The sequence below is a fragment of the Protopterus annectens genome, chromosome 1.part1, assembly GCF_019279795.1.
Source record: "Protopterus annectens isolate FY-2018-M chromosome 1.part1, PAN1.0, whole genome shotgun sequence".
NCBI classification, from domain to species: domain Eukaryota; kingdom Metazoa; phylum Chordata; order Ceratodontiformes; family Protopteridae; genus Protopterus; species Protopterus annectens.
In genome coordinates this window covers 1,252,742,654-1,252,759,451 of record NC_056726.1, presented here as the reverse complement: position 1 = coordinate 1,252,759,451, position 16,798 = coordinate 1,252,742,654, and the positions used below count along the sequence as shown (strand labels likewise).

General features: G+C 44.2%; 1 protein-coding gene across 5 annotated transcripts in view; it reads left to right on the top strand.

Annotated features, from left to right (window-relative positions):
* The window catches only part of LOC122809699 (zinc finger CCCH domain-containing protein 13-like), a 1,891,555-nt gene that overhangs the window by 686,939 nt on the left and 1,187,818 nt on the right, over positions 1 to 16,798 (top strand). The window lies entirely within an intron of this gene.

Below are 16,798 nucleotides of genomic sequence, written 5' to 3'. Positions count from 1 at the left end.
TACTTCCAATTAGCCACATGACTGCTTTCTAATGCACCTGATGGCACGGCTAACGCAGCAGGCATTGGCACACCTGGATGTGCCTATCTTATTTTGAGGAAAGTTTTTACATCTTTCATCAATGCCCCCTTTGATGGTGCCACTGTATTTGGACCAAAGGTAAAAGAAACACAACCCAGGAAGTCAGTAAGATGGTAAAACTCTTTCTCTGCAGTGGGAATCCATTTCTCGACCCCTCAGAACCTTTTCCAGAAATCAGAGATGGAAAGAAAATGTGGATTTGATGTTGTCAGTCTTAATCTATTCTTGACAGTTACTGGTTCGGCTATTACACAGCTCGTACCAGCCAAAAATCTCTCGAGCTAAGAGTTTACCCACAATGCCCCTCTCTAAATTACCTCAGGTCTCGTTTGCCACTCTTTATAGCAAGACGAGTCAGTCGATCCATCTCTTCCCCTCTATTTTCCTAACTACTGATTGCAAATTCTTTTTACCATCACTGGTAGAAATTTTCCCCTTTTACTTGTGTGTGTGTGTGTGTGTGTGTGTGTGTGTGTGTGTGTGTGTGTGTATGCGTGCCCTTCAACTTTGGGTTCTGCCTTCCTTTTCAGTATGGCAGAAAAGTCTGACTACCACTGGATTTAAGCAGTGTCAGGAGTGTGGTAGAAAAATGCACAACTCTGATAGGGACTCTTCTTGTGTTTGCATCTCCTTCATTTGTGTATAGAGTGCTCTGTCTGCCAGGGCTTCAGTACTAGTGCCCTGGTAGAACATCACAATAAACTTAAAGGGCTTCTAAAAGCCCCCTTTGAAGAAGCTTTATCCAAGGCCGATAAGTCTCCTTTAAGGCCTCTGGTTCCAAAGCTAGTCATTCGGTGCTGATGCCTCCATCGGCACCGTCATCTAAGAATCAAAAATACCCATCTGTTGGTTCCTCTTCGGAACCGAGCCATAAGGTTCCGAAACGTGTGGAACAGACTCATTCCTCTGCACCAACCACTTCAGCATCAGCTACAGCACTGGCACTGGTAACAGCTTCCTTAGCTGCCACATCTGTGCCAACATCTGCTGCTCTACAGGTCATACCTCCTCCATCGGTAATGACTGATACTTTCTACACACCCAGGATGTGATATTCCCTGTTTGTTGACCCTTTTCTGGGTCAGCTTCCTAGCCCTTTTATAGAAGGGCCAAAATCTTCCGCCGGACTGTCTGTTCGCTCCTCCAGAAGTCTTACTGAAGTAGACGTAGTGAGGTTGGTGGATCAGCTGCTGACAGCTTGGGGTCTTCCTGCTTCTTTTTACCCCCTCTCCTACCTGGAGCAGAAGAAAATTCCCCGCAGCACTGCCACGTACCTTCCTCCTCTACCTCTTTGGAGGCATTAGTTTTCCACTCTGACCACTCAGGCTCATGTGGGCTCGACACTGACAGCACCCTTGCCTTTGGTTCTGGGGATGGCTCTGACTCCGTCGGTACCTGTGGAACCAATAGATCCTCGTGATTATGCCTCCGCCATCAGGTCCAGGGGGTTTGAGTCAACTCCTGTTTTTTATTCCGAGTTGTCAGAGTTGTCCTTACCTTTTCAAACTACGGAGGCTGGGGCTCTTTCCTCAGTTCCAGCTTTTGTGATGGGTCTCTTGGGATGGGGTGCGACTCCGGTTTTGAGTTTGTGTGTCTAGATTCGGGGCCCATTCCTCCTTGTGGGAGCCTTCCTTTCAGGCTTTGGAGAGGGTGTTGTCCATTGCAGGTGTGATGCCCCTGCAATGGCCCAGTGATTAAGGAGCCTCAGTCCTCACCACTATCAACAGTGGGAGACATACACACTGGGAGGATGACGGGTACACCCACAATAAAATACGATTTCCTTTAAGAGCACACACAGACCACAGTCAGTCTGGGGATGGTTTCTACCTCCTCCTCCAGAACCCCAATAAGACTCCTCAATGGCATAGCTATAGGGTTGAAATCTTAAGGCCTTTAGCAAAGACTATTTAGTCCTACTGGTATTGTTACTATTAATCCAGATGGTAGTTTGACCAAGAGCCAGGCTATTAGGAGTGGCTTGTACAGTGTCACCAAGTAGATCTACGAGCTTAAATATCTCTAAACAGACTAGCCATAATTGAAAAGTTTAGATATATTTAATAAATAAAAGAACAAGATAATGCAGTACTTAATGTGTGTACAGTGACTTCAGAGATCAAAGGCAAAGGAAATAATTAAAACAACATTGCAGGACAGTCTCAAATAAATACAGAAGACATCAAAACTAATCTTTACTATATTCCTTACTAAATCTAAAAGAAATTACTATCCTAGTAACTTACTTTACAGCAAAGCAAGTGCAGAGGTGATGGGTGGATGTGTCAGGTCAAAGACAAAATACAGAAATGCACAGTCTCTCTGAGAGTGTTCTTTAATTATTTCAAATATTACTGCTGGGATACTTGCAGCATGACATCACTTTTTATCACTTGACTTAAGTTCCCAGGCTAAACCCCCATTGTTTGAAACTAACAGAATTTAGCATCTCCCTGTGAAAACACAGCCTTCAGATGTTTGCAGCTGCTAAGGAGACATAAAACAATAAAATACTTAACACAATGCAGAAGGCTCCCTAGTTTTATACATCCTGTCTCCTTGCTACATTGAAACTTAACTTTTATAATACAGTAATAAAACAATTCAATTTCAACTGTTTTCTTAAAGTTTTGCAAGTTAACCCTCTGTGTTCTCGTTCCCATTGTTAAAACATGCACATTTACACAGGTACAATAGTTTGCATATGTTTTTGTTCTTTTCCAGTAGGGTACACTGTGGGTGCATCTTTGAAGTTCAGTACTGTACAAACCTTGTTCAGCACATACTTTTGTACCAGCCGTTTAATACACATATAACATACAGTGCTAATACAGGGGTAACGCAAGCAGTTGCATCATGCTGGTATTCACAAATGACATATAAATATTTACAAAATGTCAGCTGGGCTGACAGTATTTCCTTTTTTGACATTGTCCCATCCAAAAACTCAAGCTAGTTTTTCAAGTGACCCTTGAGAAACGTTGCTTTAGAGAGTTGGGCGTATCTGGGAATACCTTACACCATTCCCTGTCTTGAGATTCCAGCTGCGTTGGCATTGCTGACCCCGGTACAGTGCTGCACTGTCCCATCATATGCCTGCAACCCTAGGGTCCACCATAGTCATTTTGAACTTGGCTGGCTCCCGGTAGCCTTAGATCCCTCTCAGATGACTCCTGCTTTGTACTGCAAATACTTAGCACCAGGGCCTCCCTATCATGGTAAAGTTTCATTGTTAACAGGGTCAACTTGTGCTCCTGCTAGCAGTTCTGTGATGTAGTTGACATCACTGACCTTCCTTACCACCTTGAAGGGTCCCTCCCAAGCTGCCTGCAGCTTGTTGCGTCTGACAAGAATGAGAACCATAACCTGCTGCCCTACAGCATACTCTCTGGCTCGAGCATTTCTTTCATACCAGACCTTTTTCCTGCTGTTGGGCTTCTGCTGTGTTCTCCTGGGCCAAGCCCATGAGTTCCCTGAACTTTGTCCTGAGGTTTAGGACATATGCCACAATAGACTCCTTGTGGGATTCTGACTTACCCTCCCATTCATCTTGAGTCGCATCTAAAGGCCCCTCGCCCTGTGCCTATACAGCAACTCGAAGGGTGAAAAAACTGTGGCTTCCTGGGTAACTAAGCAAACAGCTCAATGGGCAGATATTTGTCTCACTCCCTCATAAACTGGCTTGGAAATGCCCGTATGTCTTGCGTGTAGAGTTCAACCTTTCAACAAGACCATTAGTCTGGGGATGGTAGGGGGTGGTCTTTAGGTGCTCCACCCCACCCTGCTTCCACAAACAAGCCAGCATGTCTGATGTGAAATTGGCACCACTGTCAGTATTGCTTTTGGGAAACCAACCCTTCTGAAAATCTCTAACAAAGCAGTTGCCACCTCTTCTGCCTCAGTGGAGGACAGAGCCCACCACCTCAGGGTATAGCATAATTTACTACCACTAGGATATGCTTTTTCCTTGTGGAGCTTGGGGTACTGAGAGGCCCCACAATATCCATAGCTAACCACTGAAATGTCTCCTCAATCACAGGCAAAGGCATCAAAGGAGCTTTCATCTTGTTTGCTACCTTACCTACCTTTTGGCACTGCTCACAGGCCCTGTAAGTACCCTGTTGCATATCTAGAAATCCCAGGCCAATAAAAGTTCTGCATAATACGTCTCTTGGTATGCTTTATGCCTGTATGACCTGCAAAGGGAATATCATGTGCTATGGCTAGAAGTGCCAGATGGTAGGCTATGAGCACTACCAGCTGCTGTATTTTCTCACCCTCTAGCCCTCCCTCAGGGTTCCCCTCAGTATACAGTAACCCTTTGTCCCAGTGTACAGATTCCCCCTTCCCTTGAGAATCAGGTGCCTCACTAGTTACCTCCCTCAGGCCTTGTCTGAGAGCTGAGCCTGTCTCAACTCTCTTTTAGTAACACTTCCTGGCTCCCCTTCCACAGGAAGTCGGACATTCTGTGACAAGGATGCCTCACTCTCAGCCTGGGTACTACTAATCACCTCTACCCTTGCAGTCACTCTGTCCAAGAGAACATCAGTACCCACAAGCAGCAGTGGCTCACCTTCAGTCTCGCTGCTAAAGGGTAGCTCCCTCCCTGAAGTAACCACCTCATTAGTCCTGGCAGCAAGTGTGCAGTTTTTTGGGTCTCCCCCAGGCTACCAGACCCACATACGTGTCTCCAAGCCTGACTGCTTGTAACTGCATGCACACACAGTACTACATTGTCAAAATCATTCCCTATCAGGACATCTGCAGGGATATCCTCAAACACACCTACTTGTGTGCTTCCTTTTCCACTCCCAGTCAAGATGAACCCTAGCCGAAGGTATTTGGAATGGGGTCCCTTCTAAAGCTCTGACTGGAGTACACTGCCCAGCAAGTAGTGCTGCTCTTTAACCATTGGAGGACTCACAAGGTTAGGTCAAAGGCTATCTCAGCAGTGGCCTCTTTCCCATCCACTAAGGATATAACATCTTGTGGTAGTTTGGTACCCTTGTTGTCTCGACAACTTACTGCTGGCATTCTGTCATTCCCACTTACTGGCTCTCCCACCTTTTGTTCCCCACCATGCCTCCATGGACATCTGTATTGCTACATGGCCCCACTGGTTGCATTTGAAACATTTAACCCTTGGTCGTGGACATGTACCTGGACTCTAGTGGCTTTGCCTGCTACTGGTGGACTCTGTTGGGGCAGTTTAGGCTGCCCACCATGGGTTCCTTTAGACCCATGAGCAGTAGTGGGTATATCGTACCAGTGCAGTGATGCACTGCTTGCTAGGTATAGGTCTCCCTTCTTCCTCAGCTCATCTGCAGTATTGCATTGCCTGTCTGCTAACCAGATTCTCATGTCCTCAGGCAAAGTGCTAAGGGCTTGTCCCCTCACTAAAAGGTCTGCCAGACCTTCAGAAGTGCTGACCTGACATCCACTCACCCATCTATGAAAATAAGTGGTTAGTTCAGCAATATATTCACACACACTTTCATCTGCATCACATCTGTGTTCATGAAACTTTTTCTTGTAAGCTTCAGGTGTTAACTTAAAACATTCTAACAAACCATTTTTGACAATGTAATTTAAGCGGTCATTATCAGACAGTTTGGAAATAGCAGTTACAGCTTTACCATTGAGTAAGGAGGTCAGGAACTGTACCCAGAGCTCTTGGTCAACATTATACTGTTCACATACCCTTTCAAACATATGAATGAAACTGTCAAAATTATCTCCCTCTGTAAAATGTGGAAGAAATTTACTGACCTTTATTGCTTCTGGGGTTAGGTTACTCCATTCCTCGTTACCTCCATGACCCTGGCAGAGAGTCAGCATCTCCTTTTCATGTTGCCTCTGCCTTTCATTCTCCTCCGCTTCCAGACATCTGTTTCTCATTTTCTTCACCCTCCAGACGTCTCAGTCTCGCTGCTGCTTCTATTTCCAAATGTTTGCCTCCAGTTAGTGTCTCTAACTCCAGGTGGACTTTCAAGTCCCCCGTGGAAAGGTTGAACTGTCCATTTTCTGAGAGTTGTACATCTCCAAGGCCAGCCTGGTTGTTGTCCTGATTGCTGGCATGTGATGCAGCTGTGCCCAAGGCTGCAATTTCTGCTTTAGTTAGGTTGGCATGCACCAGTCCTTTAGCCTGGCACATCTCAGACAACTGGCTCCTTGTCAGCTTGATATACTCCTCTGCTAACATGCTTGCCTGCTCTCCCAAACTAACTTGGCTAACAAAAAAAAAATAATTGTGATATGAAATTCTGAATGTTCACTGTGTGGCTAATTGAGAGTACAAACACCTTCCTTAGTGACCATTGTTCACAGGCTACACAAATTCAGTATGCAAACCACTGAATCCTAATATGTGGATCCTTCAGAGGGGTCTCACGGAAACTGATAGCTGGTGCCAGAGCCATGGCCTGAAGTTAAACACAAAAAAGTGTATAGTCATACCCTTCGGGAAAAACAAGGTATAACCCCAAGCTACCATATAGATGGCAACCCACTAAGCACAGAAGAGGTTATCAGGGACCTGGGTACCCAGGTTGAGAGTGGCCTCTCGTTTGACACTCACGTTGCTAAAGTGGTTCGAAAGACCTTCTATATTGCCCATCTGATCATGAAGGGATTCACATCCAGATCAAGTGAGGTCATTGTTCCCCTGTACTCTTCACTTATCAGACCAATGATCAAGTACAATGCCCCATTCTGGATGTATCTCACCCGACACCTGCAGCAATTGGAGAGAACCCAAAAGTTCCTCACCAAAAGGATAAAGGGACTCCAAAACCTGTCATATACTGCCAGACTGAAGAAACTCCAACTCTATTCAGTTGCATACCGTCTGCTCAGAGGTGACCTGTGCCTGACATACAAGGCCATGACCAACCCGGAATTAATGGACATGCTCCACCTCAAAAAATCCAAATCCACCAGAACCACTAGAGCAAGTGACTTAAACCTTAGCACGGATATAAATAGGGCGTGCTGGAGGGATAGATTTATCACCCAGAGACTCCCCATGCTGTGGAATAAAATCCCAGTCCATGTGAGGCAGAGCACCTCGCTGGCTCTGTTCAAGAGAAATCTTGACCGGTGGATGGGAGATCGTAGGTTTACCCCGGGAATCATCTCTGTGTCACTGCTGGACAGAGGCACAACAAACTAATGGGCACATTATTTCTAACATAAGGGGTGGCGTAAGCCACATAACTTTGGGCTAGGCATATAAATGCCGTAGGGCAGATAGCCTAGTATAAACCTATGAACACATTAATTGGCTTGTGGTGGGTATCCACATGAATTCAGTATCCAAACCACTGAATCCTAATATGTGGATACTCATCACTACAAGCCAAGTAATATGTGATGTGGATATCCCACCACTGCCACCAGTTAATATGTGACGCCCCAGCACTGGCTCAGTAGTCAGGGAGCCTCAGTCTTCACCACTGGTAAAAGTAGGGGACATACACACTGGGAGGATGACAAGTGCACACAGTAAAATGCAATTTCCCTTAAGAGCACACAGAGACCACAGTCAGTCTGGGGCTGGTTTTTGCCCTCTCTCCAGATCCTTAATAGGACTCCCCACTGGCACAGGTTGAAGTCTCATCTGAGTGACCAAGCCAAGACCTCCAACATCCTCTGTCCAACCAGTGCTGTGTGTCCATGCCCAAGTAGCTGACACACACATACACACACACACCTGGGAAAGGCTGGCTCAATCAGCTACTTTAAGGCATTTGGCAAGTAGTGGCTAATCCTGCTGTGTAATGTTACTGTTAATCCAATTGGTAGTTTGACTAAGAGCCGGGCTATTAGGGGTGACCTGTACAGTGTCACCAAATAGGAATGCAAGTACTCTGATGTTTATCTCTAAACAGACCAGCCTCAATTGAATGGTTTGAGTATGTTTAATAAATAGTAAAAGAACAAAACAGTATTAAAAATGCATTCACAGTGACTTCAGCATTCAAAATCACCGGAAATATGTAAAACAACATTGCAGGAAGGTCTCTATACAGAAAACCTCTAAACTAATCTTTACTATATTCCTTACTGAATCTGAAAGAAATGACTGTACCGTAGTAACTTACAGCAATGCAAGTGCAGAGGCGATGAGTGGATGTTTCCAGGTCCAAGACAGAATACAAAAATGCACACTCTCTCTCTTAGTTCTTAAATTAATATTTCAAATATTACTACTGGGATGCTTGCAGCATGACATCACTTTTTGTCACCCGACTTCATTTCCCAGGCTAAACCCCCATTGTTAGAAACTAACAGAATTTAGCATCTCTCTGTGAAAACATGCATCCTACATATGTTTGCAGATGCTAGGAGACATAAAACAGTAAAGTACGACACAATGCAGAAGACTCCCTAGTTTTAGACATCCTATTTCCTTGCTGCATTGAAACTAGCTTTTATGACGCAATAATAAAACAATTTAATTTCAACTATTTTCTTGAAGTTTTGCAAGTTAAAAAATCTATGTTCTAGTTCCCACTGTTAAAACTTATTTGTTTACATAGGTACAATAGTTTATATACATTTCTGTTCTATTCCAGTAGGGTACGCTGTGGATAAATCTTTGAAGCTCAGTACTGTATAAACCCTGTTCAATGGATGGCTGTGTCATGTGGGTTATTGGCATAGCATTTATAAGACAATGTTTTAACTTGTTCAACTTTAACACTGAAGGGAGATTCCCGAAAGCTTTGTGTGTTATTTAATAAAATGAGCGTTTTTCTACCCATTCGGTTTTCTTTTTCCTTGCTTAAAAATACAAGGATTGCTAGAAGTTAACTACGACTGAACTATTTTTTATTTGTACAAACCCTGTTCAACACATACTTTTTCCAGCAGTTTGATGCACACACAACATACAGTTCTAATATAGTGGTAACACACTCAGTTGCATCATGCTAGTATTCACAAATGACCTACAGTTGTTTACAGAATACCAGGTAGCTGGGCTGGCATTATCCCCTGTCACACTTCTATACAAGTCATAATGTTATGTTGTCCTGTTTTGCCTCCATTCATTGCTGGTCTGTTTCAGAACAGAGAATCTGTTCCGACTCTGCGTATATAAAAGCTTGAGGACCTCCACCGGCTTGTGGCTACACCCTATCCCATCATGCTTAGGGAAGATTACCCAGGTCTTGTTTGCCACTAAACAAGATTGAGTGCTTCCATGCAGGCTCTGGCTAAGTGGAAACTTTTCTTCTTTATTACTTACTAAATATTGTCAAAGTTGTTCTCTTTCATTGTTTATCTATTCTAGAATAGTATTTAGGTTGTTTTAAGGTGTTTGCTACTGTTGCTTGTGTTTTTTTTTCTGGTGGCTGTCATTCTACCTCTAGGCCTGTTTGATTCTTTCCCTATCCCGGTTCCTAGGCTCGTTTAAGTTAAAGAGCTTGGACAAAATTTGTTTTTGCTCTTGTTGGGTAGTTCATTTAAGTTAGAGGGCTCCCTTCAGCCCGTTTAACTTAGAGGGCTTTTCCCCTTCCTTCTCCTTTCTCTGTGTTAATTAGGAGTTCTTTTAGTTAGATAACTACTCCTTTTCTTTCTTTTTCTGTAGTGTATAAGCTAGTGTGTTATTATTGGTAGTAGTTCTAACCTTCTTTATATATATATATATATATATATATATATATATATATATATATATATATAGTTTACTATCGTTGTCAAAAATTAAAACAAATCGTGTACTTATCAGCGAAGTGTTACCCCGAAAGTGCACAATTCCACACCTTCCTAAAGTCAAAAAACAGCTGTTCATGTCGAAAATGTCGCTCGTGACAGTTTCAGTGCTTAACAGCAATCCCACCCTTCCCTTAGCTCCATAACTAACTAGCCTAATCTCACGATTATGCAGGGAGGCAAGCCCCCCTGCACCCCCCTGTGGGGGGCTGTGCCCCCCCACCCCCAACTTAATATTCCAACTCCGAGATCGCACTACAGTGAGGAAAGGGATGTATTTCTCTAACCGCACTGTACCGCGATCCCCTTACATGAGCGAGCATTATAATTGCGAATGCACAGCCCATTCGCAATAATAACGTTTGCTCACATAACCTGCCAAAATAGGAAGCATTCGCACTTCCGTTCGAATACTTCATAGCCGTGCAATTGCACGGCGACATTATCATAGTAAACCCATATATATATATATATATATATATATATATATATATATATATATATATATATATGTATATATATATATATATATATATATGTATATAATGAAAAATGTCTTCCTAGTTGACTGTAGTTAGATTTTGTTGTGTGTATGTTAACAGGATGTTGAAAGATCCTAAGGAATCAAAACCTTCGGGTTTTAAAAAATGCGACAAGTGCCGTCAGAAGATTATTTTAACTGCTGGACATACCAGTTAAGTGTATTGTTTGGGTGCTGTTCACCTACAGGAGTCATGTTCTTTCTGTCATGCCTTTAGTTCCAGGGTATTAATGGAACACAAGAATAAGTTGCTTGAGAGGTCTGTTAAAGGTTTCGTTTACGGAGACTTTAGAAGGGACTCGGAGCACCTCTAAATAGAGTCAAAAATCCCCATCTTTGAGATCAGAGAAGTCTCTTAAAAGAACATTTTCATCTGCTTCACATTCTGAGCCAACAAAAAACTTGCCAAGGAATCTTCTTTGGACCAGAAGGCTTTCGGGACCGAAAAATCCTCCTCTTTGGTTCCTGTTGTGATTTTGGAGCCGATCCCCCGTCTTGGAACCAGTCTCCACAATTCTGAGACATCCTTTGCTGCAGCCAGTGAGGTCACCAACCCTTTCCTCTCGATCCTCCAGAAGCCTCTCAGATGACAATGTGGAGCATGTAGTGAGGAGACTTTTACGGACACTGGTGCTGGCCAAGATACTGTCGACTCCTACCCAGAAGGACTCTGAGCCGAATAAGACCACTTCCCCTAAATTGATTCCTCCTCCGACCCCTTCAGGGACTTCGGGGCCAGAGTGCCTGGACCCGATTGTAGTGGAATCATTGATGCAGAGACCTGCTCTAACTTCCTTGGTTCCATCGGAATTTGAGGAGTCTAGGAGCCGACGTTCTCCCAACGGATCCGGTGAGGAGATTCCGAATATACCTCTCAGGACTGCTCCTACATCTGCCTCTGAGGCCACGGTCTTGGTTCAAGGTGGGGTTTTCTGGTTCTTCAGTTCCGGGGGCTCCCTCAGATCAGAGTCGGGGGTGCTTTTGAGCTGAAGAGAGTACTGTCACCTCTTACTGTTCTGTTCTCAGGTCCAAGTACTCTTTCCCCCTAAAGCGCCAGTGTCTGTCTCAGTGCCATCGCATCCACCCAGGCATGGAAACCCAAAGCCTCAGTACGCCCCATTGGGTGAAGCTGTCTCTTCCGACACCTCTTAGGAGTACTCCTCTGAGGAGGTCCCTCAGAAGAGTTTATGCAAGTGGAAGCATTTAGACTCCGCGGAGGAGTCCATCACTTCAGACAGACCTTGATGAGTCAGAAGGGTCCCCCACGGTCACCCTCTGAGGATGTCTCCTTTGCAGACATCCTAGAGATCCTTGGAGAGGTGGCTAGAAGCCCACCAACCCTTCTATGGATGAGTCTGTGTACCTGGAGTCTTTTAGGTTTCGCCCTTCCACCTCTTGGGAGTCTCCTCCTTTCAACCAGCTCCTGAATGTAGTCAGAAGGCATGGGGCTCTCCGGATTCAGTGAAACCTGTTCATAGGAGACCAAATAAGTTTATCACTACGCCTGTGGAGAAAGAGTTACTCAGTAAAGGTGTCCTGGTAGATGCTATGGTGGTGGCCACCAAGAAAGAGTTGTCTGAGACATTCTCATCTGTCCATCCACCGAGTAACGAGTCTCGTATGATGGATAGATATGGAAAGCATATGGTTTCTTCAGCGTCTCTTGCACTTAGGTCGTCAAACTACCTAACCCATTTCAGTAGGCTTCAGAGGGATCTCCTGAAGGAGCTAGGAGATGCCCTCCAAGGTTCTGTAGCTGCGGGGGTTTCAGAAAAGGTTTCCTCCCAGCTCTCCACCTTGAACTCTGTTGTGAACTCTTCCATGAGTCTCATTTCTTACGCAGCTGATGGAACAAGTAGGGCAGCAGGTACAGGAATTTCCTGAAGGAGACATTCTTTTATGCGCTTAAGTGATTTTGCATCACCCTTTAGGTCTTCCTTTATTAATGCCCCTTTCGATGGCTCGTCCTTGTTCAGGCCAAAAGTTAGAGACTCTAACCAAGTGCGAGCAAGAGGAAAGACTCTCTGCCATTGGAGTCCGTTTTTCCCTATCTACCAGACCTTATCCCAAAGGTCAGAAGGAGGGAAAAATATGGTTCAGTAAGTCCCAGATAGCCTTTCCAGGTGCACGTGGTGATTCTTCCCTCAGGGGCAGAGGGGGAAGTAACAATGGAAGATGCCGACCATACGGTAGAGGGGGTCCGCAGAACCAGGGTGATGGGGACTCCTTCCTTGGTAAGCCCTTTCAACGCTCCTGAGGGGAGGCCCATCTGTCCATCTCTGGAGGCAGTCAGGGGTCGCTTATTATACTCAATACACCTGGCTAGAAATAAAAGACAAATGGGTACAGACAGTCATATCCAGAGGCTATTACATACCCCTCCCCCAAGGCAAAATCAGTCCCGAATGATCCACCGAGTCAGAGGGATCACGCAACCTTAGAAGTTCAAAGGTTGCTAGAAAAAGATTCATCCAAACTGTCCCTGCAGACCAAATTGGATCCGGAACTTATTCAAGGTTCTTTTTAGTTCCAAAAAAGACAGGGGACTGGAGGGCCCATTCTGGATCTCAGCAGACTGAACAAGTTTATAAAGAAATCAAAGTTCTGGATGGTAACACTGTAGTTAGTACTCCCCATTCTGGGGAATGACTATTAGATGTTCTCAATGGATCTCCAGGATGCATACTATCACACAAAAATGGACAGGTGATCCAAGAGACACGTATGCTTTTGGCTGGGAACGAGTCACTTCCAGTTTTGAGCTCTGCCCTTTGGTCTCATTAAAGCCTCCAGAGTGTTCACCAAATGTATGGTAGTGGTTATGGCTCACTTGAGGTGTCCAGGATTCCAGGTGTTTCCATACTTAGACTTGTTCGTAACCACCACCACCAAGCATCTACTAAGAGGAGCGAGAGACACCACTATTCATCTTTGCTCTCACCTAGGCATCATGATAAATGTTGAAAAATCTGCCTTGTTGCCATCACAGCATATCATCTTTATAGGGGAAGACTTAGATACAAGACAAATGTTGGCCAAGCTTCCTCCCGAGATAATTCAAACATTACGTCATCAAGTCAGAAACCTCTTATACAAGAAAAAAGTGCAAGGATTGTTTTGAAAGTTTTGGGTACCATGGTATCAATAACCTTGATACCAGTAGCTTGTCTGCATATGAGAATTAGCTCGTCTGCACATTGCAGGCATTCCAGGACTCCTTTCCACTAGGAATGATAGCAAAGCAGATAGATATGATTTCAGTGGTGTGGTATATAAACAAACCAGGAGTTATCGAATCTTATTCCCTCTGTTGAGAGGCTCAAAGAGTATGACAATGGGCAGTCTCTTCCCAGTGTTTTCTGATAGCAGTGCACATCCCGGGGAGGTCCAACGTGATAGCGGACAAATTCAGCAGAGCTATAGTCCCTAAAACCAAAGATAGCAGAAATGATTTTCCAAAAGTGGGGCCAGCCTTGCTGCGATCTCTTTGCCACATCCATGAGTACCAAGTGCAGCAGCTATTTTGCCCTGACTCCCACTCCCCAGGGGAGTCACCAAGAAACACACTCGTACACAATTGTTCCCCGGGTCACCTCTACACATTTCCCCCATTTCCCTTTATCCCAAAAGGTCTTCAGAAAGCCAGCATGTTGCGAAGCAGCTTGATACTCATTGCTCCATACTGGCCTCATCAGATTTGGTTTCCTTTTCTATGGCTCCATCTCCAGGAGGAGCCATGGATTTCTGGACCCAGTTCCAGACCTTTTGACTTCATCCTTCATGGATCCTCCATCCATTAATTCAAACCCTCAAGTTGACAGCTTGGCTGCTCCAGTTCAACACACAGCCAGATTTCCTGATATTTCCCTTGCAGTGAAACCTATTTTGATTTTGTCTCCTAAGGCTTCAACCAGAAAATTGTATTCTAGTAAATGGAAAAGATTTTCCCATTGGGCTTTTAACAACCACATTGATCCTTTTACTGCCTGTCTAGCAGCCGTATTTGATTTTCTGGCCAAACTTTTTAATGAAGGTGCAGCTGTGGCTACTATTAGAGTTCAAACTATCATATCGGAGAAATGGGACTAAAAATAATGTCCCACAGGCTTTGTGAAGCTTTCTTGAAAGGTACATTCTTACTGAGGCCCCCAGTAAAAGATCCACCAGCATCATGGGACCTAAACTTTGTTTTATCTGCTGTGATCCTCCCTTTGAACCGGCATCATTCTGTGACCTAAAATTTTTAACGTGGAAGACATCCTTTTTGTTAGCCATCACGTTTGCTAGAGTGGTGTCAGAACTTCAGGCATTGTCAATACGTCCCCACCATCCCTTCATTCCTTCCAAAAGTTTGTTCAGAAAATAATTTAAATCAATCCATTGACTTACCAGTCTTTTTCCCAAGCTATCGTAACTGGGCAGAATACAAATTGCACCAGTTAGACGTACATAGACAGTTACGTTTCTGTTTGCATAGAACAAAGGTTTTCAGGAAATTGGACCAGCTATGTGCATCTTTTTCAAATAAAAAGAAAGGGGCGCCTATATCAAAGGTCACACTTCCCAAATGGTTTACAGATTGTACAACTTTCACATACAAATCTCAGAACAGAGTGCTTCCAGGAAAGTTGAAAGGTCACTGTACAAGAGCTGTAGCAAACTCATCTGCCTTTCAGGCGAGGCTGCCTATGGATTCCATTTGTGGAGCAGCAACATGGGTAAAGCCTCGTACCTTTATCACTCATTACAAAGTCAGTTTGGCTTCCAGGAGCAGGGCCTCTTTTGGGTCCACTGTTCTGAAGGTCTTTTTTTCCCCTGAGCCACCCAAGAAAGATGGTGTTAGGGACACTGTCCCAACCAACAGTGAATGTAGGCGAGATAAGACAACATAACATAAAGAAGTTATGTACTCACCATAATGTTCCATGTTTGTTGTCCATTTTGCCTTCATTCTTAATGTCCCACCCTCCTTCCCCCAGCCTTCGCTCCTGGAGGATTGAGTGGTTCTTTGCAAACTGGAACTTTGTTTAAAATAAAATGCACCAAGTTAACACACAAACATACGTTTATTCAAACCAAAAATAGAAAAAATATTTTTTCTATTTTTTATTTTTTGTATATTTTTCCCTTTTTTTCTATTTTCTTTTTTTATTTTTTTCTATTTTTGGTTTGAATAAACGTATGTTTGTGTGTTAACTTGGTGCATTTTATTTTATTTTACGCATCTGTTTTATGCACCTTGTTTTTACCCTGAGTCGTTCGTATTCTTTTTGTTTGGAACGTTATGTTCTCTGAATCTCTTCTTTAGTCCTTTTCAGACATGATTAATAACTCTTTGTGAACATTGACTATACTGTCTGCAAACAAGATCTGGGTAATCTTCCCTGAGCATGATGGGATAGGGTGTAGCCACAAGCTGGTGGAGGTCCTCGAGCTTTTGTATAGGCCGAGTTGGAACAGACAGTGAATGAAGGCAAGATGGACAACAAACATGGAACGTTGTGATGAGTACGTAACTTCTTTTTAGTATTCACAAATGGCATACAGTTATTTACAAAATTCCAGATATGTATTCTGGCAGTATTTCCTTTTGTAACAGCAGGTTCCCAGGTGGCTCCTGTGTTACTGGAGTTTCATCTCATGACCCCTGCTTACCCGGAGCTTCCACAAACCTCTGTGCCTGGACAGCGAGTGCCAAGGATACAAGATGATCCTGACTAAGGATCAGCCTTTTCCAAGTCTTCAACAGGTATTCCCACTGAGGGGCCGCCTCCAAAGAAGTTGTGTAAGAGGAAACACTTGGACTTCCCTGAAGAGTCAGTCACTGAGGACATAGATTTCGATAATGGGGAGGGGGTCCCCCCTCCTTTGGAGACATTCTAGCGATTCATAAGCAGAAGGGTGACTAAGCCCAAATCCCTACTTCTGAGGAGTCTGTGTACTTGCAAGCCTTCCGAGCTTGACCATCTACTTCCTGGGTGACTCCTCCCTCTGATGACTTCATTAAGTTAATCCCTCAGCAGGCTTGGAAGGCTCCTGACTTCATAGAACTGATTTCCTGGAGACCAGATAAAATACTGTCAGCTCCTGAGGATCACCAGCACTGAGTGAAAGGATTAGCAGTAGATGCCATGATGGTGGTAGCAGTGGCCACTAAAAAGGAACTAGCTGAGAAAAGTTCCTATGTTCATCCCCCTAACTGGGAGTCTAGGGTGATGGACAGATTTGGAAAGTGGGTCTTTGTATCATCGACCTTCACTCTAAGGTCCTTGAATTTCATGGCACATTTCACCAGTTTCCAGAGGGATCTGATCAAGGAGCTATCAGACACCCTAGCAGGAGCTGTATCTGATGAGGTCCAAGAAAAATGGCCTCACAGTTGGCTATCCTGGAGTCTATTTCTTATTCGGCCATGAGGTTCATAGCACATGCAGCCGAAGGGGCGACAAGGTCAGCCAG